The sequence below is a fragment of the Ursus americanus genome, chromosome 17 (genome assembly GCF_024610735.1).
Source record: "Ursus americanus isolate L20-20 chromosome 17, mUrsAme1.1.p, whole genome shotgun sequence".
Lineage (NCBI taxonomy): Eukaryota > Metazoa > Chordata > Mammalia > Carnivora > Ursidae > Ursus > Ursus americanus.
Window position 1 is genome coordinate 53322822 of NC_142143.1, and position 12423 is coordinate 53335244.

Here is a 12423-nt window from a genome sequence, read left to right on the forward strand (position 1 = left end):
AATGCCAAAATTTATTATGTTCTTAATTTTTTAAACTTTTGACCCAGAAGGAAGCAAAAATCAATAGAGAATTAAAATAGCTATTCAAATTATTCTAACCAACATTTTTTCTTTAATTACTGTGGTGCCTGATATTTTGGTCTGCAAGGAGTCCTCTGCCCTCCTTCTGCTAACAGAACCTGGCCCCTGATCCCAGGGGCAGCCATGTGATCCAAGTTGGGAGACTCGCAACCCAAAAACTAACCAAATAGATTGGTCCAGGGTGGAAAAGATAATACAAGAAAGGACAATTGGAATCCTGTTCTGAATTTTTAACCGGAACTACCATGTCTATAGGTTGGAGTTGGGGATATTGTGTACACAGGCATGTGTAGAGAGGCTGGGGGATATTTTTTTTCCCCTGTGGTCACAGAATTGTATGAATGTAACACCTCAGCATGTTGCGTCATCACACAGAGAATGAAGAAGCATCCAGAGAAAAGCAGAGATGAGACAAAGCAGAGACTACCCTGAGAGTGTCAAGGTTCAATGTCAGAGATGTCCTACAAGTCTTCCTTCAATTACGTAAAGTATGCTCTGTCCTGTCAGTAAATTCTCTTTTTACTTAAGCTGACTTGAGTTGGGTTCAAATCACTCACAACTGAAATGGTTAATATAATTCCTAAAAATTTCAGGTTATTATTTGTTTCGATCTTCAAACATTTATTTAAAGCAATGGAATCTTTTTCAGTAAACTAGTAAGAGGAACTTCACCCCACAGAAAAAGTTGCTTGGCTTGAAGCAGGTAGCAAAAGTCCTGGTCCTGCAGTGCATTTGGGGAGTTCTCCTTGTCCCAGAGATGATTACTCTACTTTCTGCAAAAAGGCCTTTGTCTCTGCAAAACACTGCCTGAAAATTAACTGGGAAGGTCCTCCTGGGGACAAAGCATATATCATTCTTCATGGGTTTCTTTCTTTCCTTTAAAAAAATTAATTTCAGCCCTATTGAGGTATAATTGCCATACAAAATTATAAGATATATAAAATGTACATTATAATTTCATATACATGTAAGTTGTGAAAGGGTTGCCCCACCTAGCTAATTAACACATCCATCACCTTACACATTTATCTTTTTTTTATGAGAACATTTAATCTCTACTCTCTCAGCAAATTTTAATTATGCAATTCAGTGTTATCAACTATATTGACCATGTTTTTTATTTAAATTCCATTAATTAACATATGTGTATCATTAGTTTTAGACATAGAGTTTACTGATTCATCAGTTGCAATGTAACACCCAGTGCTCATTCCATCAAGTTTCCTCCTTAATGCCCATCACCTAATTACCCCATTCCCCCCTCAACCTCCCCTCCAGCAACCCTCAGTTTATTTCCTATGGTTTGTCTCCCTTTCTGATTTCATCTTATTTTATTTTTCTCTCCCTTCCCCTATGATCCTCTGTTCTGTTTCTTAAATTCCACATATGACTGAAATCATATAATTGACTTTCTCTGATTGACTTATTTTGCTTAGCATAATACCCTCTAGTTCCATTCACATCATTGCAAATGGCAAGATTTCATTTTTTTGATGGCTGAGTAGTGTTCCATTGTATGTATATACCACATCTGCTTTATCCATTCATCCGTCAATGGACGTCTGGGCTTTTTCCATATTTTGGCTATTGTGGACATTGTTATTATAAACATTGGGGTACAGGTGCCCTTTTAAAGCACTGTGTTTGTATCCTTTGGGGATACAAGGATACATTTCCTTTGGGGAAATACCTAGTGCTGTAATTGCTGGGTCATAGGGTAGCTCTGTTTTCAACTTCTCGAGGAATCTCCATGCTGTTTTCCAGAGTAGATATACAAGCTTGCATTCCCAGCAGCAGTATAAGAGAGTTCCCCTTTCTCTGCATCTTTGTCAACATCTGTCATTTCCTGACTTTTTAATTTGAGCCATTCTGACTGGTGTGAGGTGATATCTCAGTGTGGTTTTGATTTGTATTTCCCTGATGCCAAGTGACGTGGAGTATTTTTTCATGTGTCTGTTGGCCATTTGGATGTCTTCTTTGGAGAAATGTCTGTTCATGTCTCCTGTCCGTTTCTTGACTGGATTATTTGTTCTGGGGGTGTTGAGTTTGAAAAGTGCTTTATGGATTTTGGATTCTAGCCATTTATCTGAGGGGACATTTCCAAATACCTTCTCCCATTTGGTAGGTTGTCTTGTAGTTTTGTCAACTCTTTCCTTTACTGTGCAAAAGCGTTTTATCTTCAGGAAGTCCCAATGTTCATTTTTGCTTTTGTTTCCTTTGCCTTTGTAGACGTGTCTAGCCAGACGCTGCTGTGGCTGAGGTCAAAGAGGTTGCTGTCTGTGTTCTCCTCTAGGATCTTGATGGATTCCTGTCTCATATTTAGGGCTTTCATCCATTTTGAGTCTATTTTTATGCATGGTGTAAAAAAAATGAACCAGTTTCATTCTTCTGCATGTGGTTGTCCAATTTTCCCAACGCTATTTGTTGAAGGGACTGTCTTTCTTTCTATTGGCTATTCTTTCCTGCTTTGTTGAAGATTAGTTGACCATAGAGTTGAGGGTCCATTTCTGGGTTCTCTATTCTGTTCCATTGATGTGCCCATTTTTGTGCCAGGACCATACTGTCTTGATGAGTACAGCTTTGTAATATAGCTTGAAGTCCAGAATTGTGATGCCACAAGCTTTGATTTTCTTTTTCAACATTCCTCTGGCTCTTTGGGGTCTTTTCTGGTTCTATAGAAATTTTAGGATTATTTGTTCCAGCTCTCGAAAAATATTCATGGTATTTTAGTAGGGATTTCATTGAACGTGTAGATTGCTCTGGGTAGCATAGATATTTTCACAGTATTTGTTCTTCCAGTCCATGAGCATGGAACATTTTTCATTTCTTTGTGTCTTCCTCAATTTCTAAGTGTTCGATAGTTTTCAGAGTACAGATCCTTTACCTCTTTGGCTTGGTTTATTCCTAGGTATCTTATAGTTTTTGGTGAAATTGTAAATGGGATCAATTCCTTCGTTTCTGTTTCTTCTGTCTCATTGCTAGTGTATAGAAATGCAACTGACTTCTGTGCATTGATTTTATATCCTGCCACTTTGCTGAATGCCCATATGAATTCTAGCAATTTTCGGGTAGAGTCCTTTTGGTTTTCCACATGGAGTATCATGTCATCTGCGAAGAGTGACAGTTTGACTTCTTTGCTAATTCAGAAGCCTTTTATTTCTTTTTGTTGTCTGATTGCTGAGGCTAGAACTTCTAGCACTGTGTTGAACAACAGTGGTGAGAGTGGACATCCCTGTCGTGTCCCTGACCTTGGGAGAAAAGCTCTCAGTTTTCCCCATTGAGAATGATAATCACTATAGGTTTTTTGTATATGGCTTTTATGATATTGAGGTATGTTCCCTCTATCCCTACACTGTGGAGAGTTTTAATCAAGAAATGATGCCGTATTTTGTCAAATGCTTATTCTGCATCAATTGAGAGGATCATATGATTCTCATCCTTTCTTTTATTAAAGTGGTATATCATGTTGATTGACTTGCAGGTGTTGAACCAACCTTGCAGCCCAAGAATAAATCCCATTTGGTTGTGGTGAATAATCCTTTTAATGTACTGCTGGATCTTATTGGCTAGTATCTTGGTGAGATTTCTTTGCATCCATGTTCATTGGGATATTGGTCTATAATTCTCCTTTTTGGTGGGGTCTTTGTCTGGTTTTCTGATCAAGGCAATGCAGGCTTCATAGAATGAGTTTGGAGGTTTTTCTTTCATTCCTATTTTTTTAAACAGCTTCAGAAGAATAGGTATTAGTTCTTCTTTAAATGTTTGGTAGAATCCCACTGGGTGGCCATCTGGTCCTGGACTCTTGTTTGTTGGGAGATTTTTGATGATTGCTTCAATTTCTTTGCTGGGTACGTGTCTGTTCAGGCTTTCTACTTCTCCTGTTTCAGTTTTGGTAGCTTATATTTCTCTAGGAATGCATCAATTTCTTCCAGATTGCCTAATTTCCTAGCATATAGTTGCTCATAATATGTTCTTATAATTGTATTTCTTCAGCGTTGGTTCTGATCTGTCCTCTTTCATTTATGATTTTATTTGTTTAAGTCCTTTCTCTTTTCTTTTTGATAAGCCTGGCCGGGAATTTATCAATCTTATTAATTCTTTCAAAGAAGAAGCTTCTAGTTTCATTTATCCTTTCTACTGTTCTTTTTGTTTCTATTTCATTGATTTCTGCTCTTATCTTTATTATTTCTCTTCTCCTGGTGGATTTAGGCTTTATTAGTCATTCTTTCTCCAACTCCTTTAGGTGTAAGGCTAGGTTGTGTTTTTGAGACTTTTCTTGTTTCTTGAGAAAGACTTGTATTGCTATATACTTCTCTCTTAGGACTGCCTTTGCTGCATCCCAAAGGCTCTCAAGAGTTGTATTTTCAATTTCATTTGTTTCCATGAATTTTTTAAATTCTTCTTTAATTTCCCAGTTGACCTATTCATTCTTTAGTAGGATGCTCTTTAGCCTCCATGTATTTGTGTTCCTTTCAAATTTTTTCTTGTGATTGAGTTCAAGTTTTAAAGCATTGTGGTCTGAAAATATGCAGGGAATAATCCCAATCTTTTGGTACCAGTTGAGACCTGATTTGTGACCCAGTATGTGATCTGTTCTGGAGAATGTTCCATGTGCACTCAAGAAAAATGTGTGTTCTGCTGCTTTAGGATGAAATGTTCTGAATATATCTGTGAAATCCATTTCGTGTAGTGTGTCATTCGAAGCCCTTGTTTCCTTGTTGATCTTCTGCCTAGATGATATGTCTATTGCTGTGAGTGGGGTATTAAAGTCCCCTACTATTATTGTACCATTATCAATGTGCTTCTTTAATTTTTTTATTAATTGGGTTATATAATTGACTTCTCTGTGTTAGGAGCATAAATATTTACAATTGTTAGATCTTCTTGTTGGATAGACCCTTTAATTATGATATAGTGTCCTTCCTCATCTCTTATTACAGTCTTTGGTTTAAAATCTAATTTGTTTGGTATAAGGATTGCTACCCCAGCTTTCTTTTGATATCCATTAGCATGATAAATAGTTTTCCACCCCCTCATTTACAATCTGAAGGTGTCTTTGGATCTGAGTCTCTTGCAAACAGCGTATCAATGGGTCTTGCTTTTTTGTCCAATATGATACCCTGTGTCTTTTGATTGGAGCATTTAGCCCATTTACATTCAGAGTAATTGCTGAAAGGATATGAATTTAGTGCTATTGTATTACGTATAAATTCACTGTTTCTGTAGATTGTCTCTATTCCTTTCTGGTCTGTTACTTTTGGGCTCTCTCTTCACTTAAAGGATCCCCTTTGATAGTTCTTATAGGGCCGGTTTAGTGACCACAAATTCTTTAATTTCTATTTGTCCTGGAAATTCTTTACCTCTCCGTCTATTCTTACTGACAGCTTTGCTGGATAAGGTATTCTTGGCTGCATATTTTTCTCATTTAGCACCTTGAATATACCATGGCAGTCCTTTCTGGCCTGCCAGATCTCTGTGGACAGGTCTGTTGCCAGCCTTATTTCTACCTCTGTAAGTTAAGGACCTCTTGTCCCTAAATGCTTTCAGGATTTTCTCTTTATTTCTGAAATTTGCAAGTTTCATTATTGTATGTCAAGGTGTTGAACTATTTTTATTGATTTTGAGGGGGGGTTCTCTGTGCCTCCTGGACTTGAATGCCTATTTCCTTCCCCAGATTAGGGAAGTTCTCAGCTATAATTTGATCAAATAAACCTTAGGCCTCTCTCTCTTTCCTATTCCTCTGAGACCCCAATTATTCTAATATTGTTTTGGTATCACTGGTCTCTCAAATCCTCCTCTCATGATTCAGTGGTTGTTTATCTCTCTTTTTCTCAGCATCCTTATTCTCCATCATTTTGTCTTCGCTATCAGGGACTCTCTCTTCTCCCTCTTTATCCTAGCAGTTAGAGCCTCCATTTTTAATTGAATCTCAGTAATAGCCTTTTTTATTTCAACCTGATTAGATTTTAGTTCTTTTATTTCTCCAGTAACAGATTCTCTAGTGTCTTCTATGCTTTTTTCAAGTTCAGCTAGTATCTTTGTAATTGTTGTTTTGAATTCCAGTTCAGACATCTTACTTATATCCATATTGATTATATCCCTGGTAGTGAGTACTGCCTCCTTTTCTCTCTTTTGGGGTTAGTTTTCCATCTCATCATTATGTCCAGAAAAGAACAGATGAAAGAGAGAAAATACAAAAATAGCAACAACAACACCAGAAAAGTATACACTAAATAAATCAGAAGAGAACTGAAACCAAAAAAAAAAAGAGAGAGAAAGAGAAAGAGAGAGACTAAGAGAGAGAAATCCAACAAGAAGTAGAACAGAACACAACAATAAACTAGATCCTGGGTGTATTTTGGCCTATTTGTTAGAAGGAACTAGATCCCAAAATAGGAAAGAAAGACAAACATTGTGTGTATATATGTGTGTGTATATTTTATATATATATATAAAATATACACACACACACACTCTTATACACACATGCAAAAATAAAGTTGAATACAATGAAAGGAAACCAAAAATTGAAAAATTATATATATATGTGTGTGTGTGTGTGTGTGTGTGTGTGTGTAAAAATGAAAATAAAAGAGACAAAAATGAATTGATAAAATAAGAAAACAGCTGAAAAGGAAAAAATATTAACTGAAAGACTAAGGAATAAGAAGAAAAAAAACCCATGAATGCTGTATACGTTTTCCTCCAGAGCTGGAGTTTTACAACCTGGTGTTTGCTGGATGTTTCTGCTGGTTTTCTGGAGGAGGGGCCTGCTGTGCTGATTCTCAGGTGTCTTTGTCCCAGACAGAATTGCACTGCCCCTGCCAGAGGGCCAGGTTCAGTGTAAGCAGCTCGATTATACTATGTAGCACTGTTTTGCTCCCTGAAGGCTTTCAGCATTGACGTTGGAGATGAAAATGGCTGTGCCCCATCTCCAGCACCGGAGCTGAAAGCTCATGCCCCCGCCCCCCCACTCTTCTGTGAGCCCTCACAGAAAAGCAGTCAGTCACTCTTGTCTCCCTGGTTTCTGTCTAAATTCTGTGTTCACCCAGCCTGTGGCGCATGGTTTTTATCTCAGGCGTGTGACCCCATTTCGAGTCTCCACACTTTACAGACCTCTGCGCAGACCCAAGCCGTTCCTCCTGGGGAGGGGAGGCAGCTTCTCTGTGCTTCTGCCTCTTGCTGGGCCCCTGCTTGGAGACTGGTTGCCCGACCATGCCGTGGTTTGTGGTTTATGGCAACACTGAGCAGAACTGGCACCTGGGCTCGCTATTTACAGCCGGCTTCCTGCTCTGATGCTTAGGAACTCTGCCACATGCAGGCATCCCTGTTCTTTTTGTGACCCCAGGGATCCAGAGACCACATTGTCCCACCTGGGATTCCATGCCACTTCACTCCTGGAATGCCTTCAGGTAGACTTCTCAAAGTTCTGATTTTGCGCTCTGCTGCTTCTAACACCTTCTGGGAGCTGGCTTACAGAGGCTCCGTCACCCCATGGCTTATCTTGCAATATACTGTCTTGGATTCACTTCTCCACACCTCCTATCTTGTAAAAAGTGGTTGCTTTTCTATTTGTAGAATTGCAGCAATTCTTTTCTCAGATCTCTGGTTAATTTTGCAAGTGTTCAGAATGTTTTGATATCTAGCTGACCTCCAGGACCAGGTAAAATTAGGTTACCTAAGATGCCTCCACCATCTTAACTCTATACTCACCATGTTTTACATTAGATCTTTAGACCTTATTCATCTTATAAGAGAGAGTTTGAACCATTTTACCAGCCTCCCCTATATCCTCCCTCCCACCCCAGGCCCTTGGCAACTACTTTTCTACTTTTTGTGACTTAGACTTTTGTTTAGATTCCACAGTATGTTTATATATATACACACACGTACATATACATACATACATATATATATATATGCACACTGTTCACAAACATTAGCATTAGAATAGCTGCATATTTCTATCACACTGTTTTGTGATATTTCTAGACAATTTCTGTCTCCTCACCTAACATGTTATATGAAAAATTCTATGAAAGAATAATTAACTTTAGACAAATATATCTGATTACACCAATTTTCTAATGTAAATATAAAATTTTGGTAATTTTTTTCTGAAAATTATATTCAAGTGATTTACATTTTATCATTATGTTTTCAATGTAATTTTCATTTGCTAGAACATGGAGTCTTAATATTACATAAAACTAACAGACCCAAGCTTTAAATTGACTTCCTAATTTTATTTTTTGACTTAATTTTAAAATAAAAGTTGTATAAACAATATTTACAAAGAAAATTCTATGAAGAAGAAAATGTGGAAAATGGCTGTAAATAGATTTTGTTGATAATTAAGCTTGAAGAGTGAAACATGAAAGTTTAACTTTGTGATAGTGAATGTAGTTGTGCTTTATACTCAATTAGTCCTTAACATAGGAAATGGTTAAATGAGTTTCCACTTTGGGTAATGAGCAAACTTCATTTTAGCAGAATGCCTTTCATATAGAAGTCAAGAAGGTTGATACGATAATGATAATGGTGATGATGTTTTTAATTTGAACTTCATGAGGCATCAGTTATCGCAATTAAAGCAAATTAAAAATGAAAAAACATAATCAATAGAAACATAGCAACTTGAAGTCATCAGTTTTTTTCAATACATTTCTGATTTTGCCTATCCAGCGTCCTCTGCTCTCTGGTGCGATATTTCAAATTGCCTTTGGGGGAATATCCTCCGCCCACACTCAGGCGAAGCTCAGAAGGGGCTCTAGCCAGGACTACATTTGAGACTTAGTCTAGTCAAATGAAGTCCTGAATTGTCTTAGACACAACGATTGGTTAAAAGATGGGCATATGACCCAAAATCATCCAATGAGAGAGAATCCCAGAGCTTATGAGGGAGCTGATCAGAGGAGATGCTCTATGTTATACACTCGAATAGAGAGCCCAGAAAGAAATCTATGCATCTACAGTTAAATGATCTTTGATAGAGTACAAAGAACATACAATAGGGAAAGAATAGTCTCTTCAATAAATGGTGGTGGAAAGACTAGATACCAGCATCCAGAAGAATGAAGTTGGTCTCTTATCTCACACTTAATACGAAAATGTACTCGAAATATATTAAAGACTGAAATGTAAGATCTGAAACCATAAGACTCCTAGAAGAAAATATAGGAAAAATCTTGACATTGGTCTGAGAAATGATTTTTTTGTGTGTGGTGACATCAAAAGCACAGGCAACAAAAGCAAAAATAGACAAGTGGGATTGCATTAAACTAAAAAACTTCTGCACAGCAAAGGAAATAATCAAAAGAATGAAAAGGCAACCTATAGAATGGTAGAATATATTTATAAACCATATTCCCAATAAGAAGTTAATATCCAAAATATACAAGGAACTCCTACAACTCAACAGCTAAAATTAACCCAATTTATAAAACCATTTAACAATCTGAAAAGCTCTCAAAAGAAGGCACAAATGGCTAACATATATAAAAAGATGTTCCAGGGGCGCCTGGGTGGCACAGCGGTTAAGCGCCTGCCTTCGGCTCAGGGCGTGATCTCGGCGTTATGGGATCGAGCCCCACATCAGGCTCTTCAGCTATGAGCCTGCTTCTTCCTCTCCCACTCCCCCTGCTTGTGTTCCCTCTCTCGCTGGCTGTCTCTATCTCTGTCAAATAAATAAATAAAATCTTTAAAAAAAAAAAAAAAAGATGTTCCACATTACTAATCATTAGGGAAATGTACATAAAAATCAGAATGAGATATCAGCTCATACCTGTTAGAATGGCCATTATCAAAATGATAAAAAATTACAAGTGTTGGTGAGGATGTAGAGAAAGGGGCACTTTGTGTTCTGTTGGTGGGAATGTATTGGTACAGCCACTATGGAAAGCAGTATACAGATGCCGCCCAAAATTACAAATAGAACTCCCATATGATCCAGCAACCCACGTCTGTGTATATACCAAAGGAAATGAAATCAGTACCTTAAAAAGATATCTGTATTTCCATGTTCATTGCAGTATTCACAAAAGACAGCACATGGAAATAATATGTCTATCGATAGATGAACGAATAAAGAAAATATGGTATATATACAATGGGATATTATTTAGCCACAAGAAAGAAAGAAATCCTGCCATTTGGACAACATGAGTGAAACTGGGGGACATTACGCTAAGTGAAATAAACCAAACACAGAAAGACAACTACTAGATGATCTCACTTTTCTGTGGAATCTAAACAAGTTGAACTCGTAAAAGCACAGAGTAGAATACTGGTTGCCAGGCGCTGGGAGGTGGGGTAAATGGGGAGATGCTGGTGAAAGGGTACAAAGCTTCAGTTACGAGGGATAAATAAGTTTTGGAGGTCTAACATGCAGCATTGTAATTACAGGTAATAATCTATATACTTGGAACTTGCTGAGGGTCAATCTTGGTTGTCACCTCACATACACACATAAAATCCTAACCATGTGAGGTGATGCATATGTTAATCAGATGATTGTGGTCATTTTGCAACATATATCAAAACATCATATTGCACATCTTAAATATACACAATTTTTTTTGTTAAGTATACTTCAATAACTTTGGGGGAAAAGTCAGACTCTGGAAATAGTGACTTAACAAAGAGCTAAAATCAGAGAGATTATTAACCAGGAGATGAAAGTTTATAGAAAACTTCAAGTTTTATATCTTACATAATGAGTAAGACAGGAGTTTGTAAGAGGAGTAGGGGACATTTGACAGAGAGCAAATGTTAGGAGTTTGTTTTGTTTTTTAAGGACTCATATCTTATTCGTCTTCTCCAGGTCACTGTATTTGATATAAGCAGAAGCCAGACAAATAGGCATGGATTGGAGGAAAATACAGGGAGCCCAGCCTTCGGCTTGTTGAAATAATAGCCTATCAAGAGCCTTATCCTCGGGGCACCTGGGTGGCACAGTGGTTAAGCATCTGCCTTCGGCTCAGGGCGTGATCCCGGCGTTCTGGGATCGAGCCCCACATCAGGCTCCTCCGCTATGAGCCTGCTTCTTCCTCTCCCACTCCCCCTGCTTGTGTTCCCTCTCTCGCTGGCTGTCTCTATCTCTGTCGAAGAAATAAATAAAATCTTAAAAAAAAAAAAAAAAGAGCCTTATCCTCTACTTGGGAACAAAGCACAAAAGAATAATTTAAGTTTCTAATTTTTACAAGAGAAAAGAGATCCATATCCCCACCACGGTATATTTTCTGTCCCCATGGTATCATCCAATCCATGGGAGCTAGAGAATTTGGCTCAAAGAGGGAAGAATATGGACTTAGTCATGCAGCAGGGTCTGGAATCCCTTGGTGGTGAGAGGGGAAGATGTCTGGAGCCCTACATCATAGCCCTCAGAGAACATAGGTGCACACACACGGGAGTGCGGCGAAGCCGGGAGCTTGTAGAAGTTCCTATCTGATTCTGTTTTTCTTTCTTTCTTTCTTTCTTTCTTTCTTTCTGTTTTTAAATTCCAGTTACTTAACAGAGTATAATATTAATTTCAGGTGTACATTGTAGTGATTCGATACTTCCATATATCACCCAGTGCTCATCACAAGTGCCCTCCTTAATCCCCGTCACCTATTTCACCCATCCTCCCACCTCCCCTCTGGTACCCATCAGTTTGTTCTCTATAGTTAAGAGTCTGTTTCTTGGTTTGTCTTTTTTTTTTTTTTTTTTGCTTCCCAAAAAGGAATGTTCTTATGGCATTTTGTACATGGCCATTCTACACTTCATCTAGAAAAAAAATTCAGCTTCTGGCATACTTACATAATTTTTTCCCTATTTCAAATACAAGTGTAGATTATTTTTCTTAGCCTGCTAATAATTTTATTCAGAATATGGAATGGGTGGTATTCGATGCATATATTTAAGCTGCTCATCTTAACTGAAGTCTAACAATTAAGTCTTCTAGTATAAAAGTCCATAGCTGAGAAACATTTGCTGAACCTTTATAAGTAGGAATTCATCAGGTCAAGGAATGAGAAAAAATATTATAGGCTTAGGGAGTAGCATGAGGCAAAAAGAAATGGCGGATTTATAAAAATGAGGAGAGACCCATGTGACTATAATTTAGTAATTACAGAAGGATTTATTGAGAAATAAGTCTGGAAAGGTAAGTGGCAATAGCTAATGAGAATTTTAATACCATGCTCAGGACTTTGATCTTTTTTCTTCACAAAACAGGGTTCATTGAATATTTGGGAGAGTGGTGGTTATTTGGTAGAAGTATAGGTAGAATTTGAATAAATTGTCTTGGGGAAAATGGACTGGGGATTAGATGCTAAAAATAGAGTGTTAAAGACCTGTGTG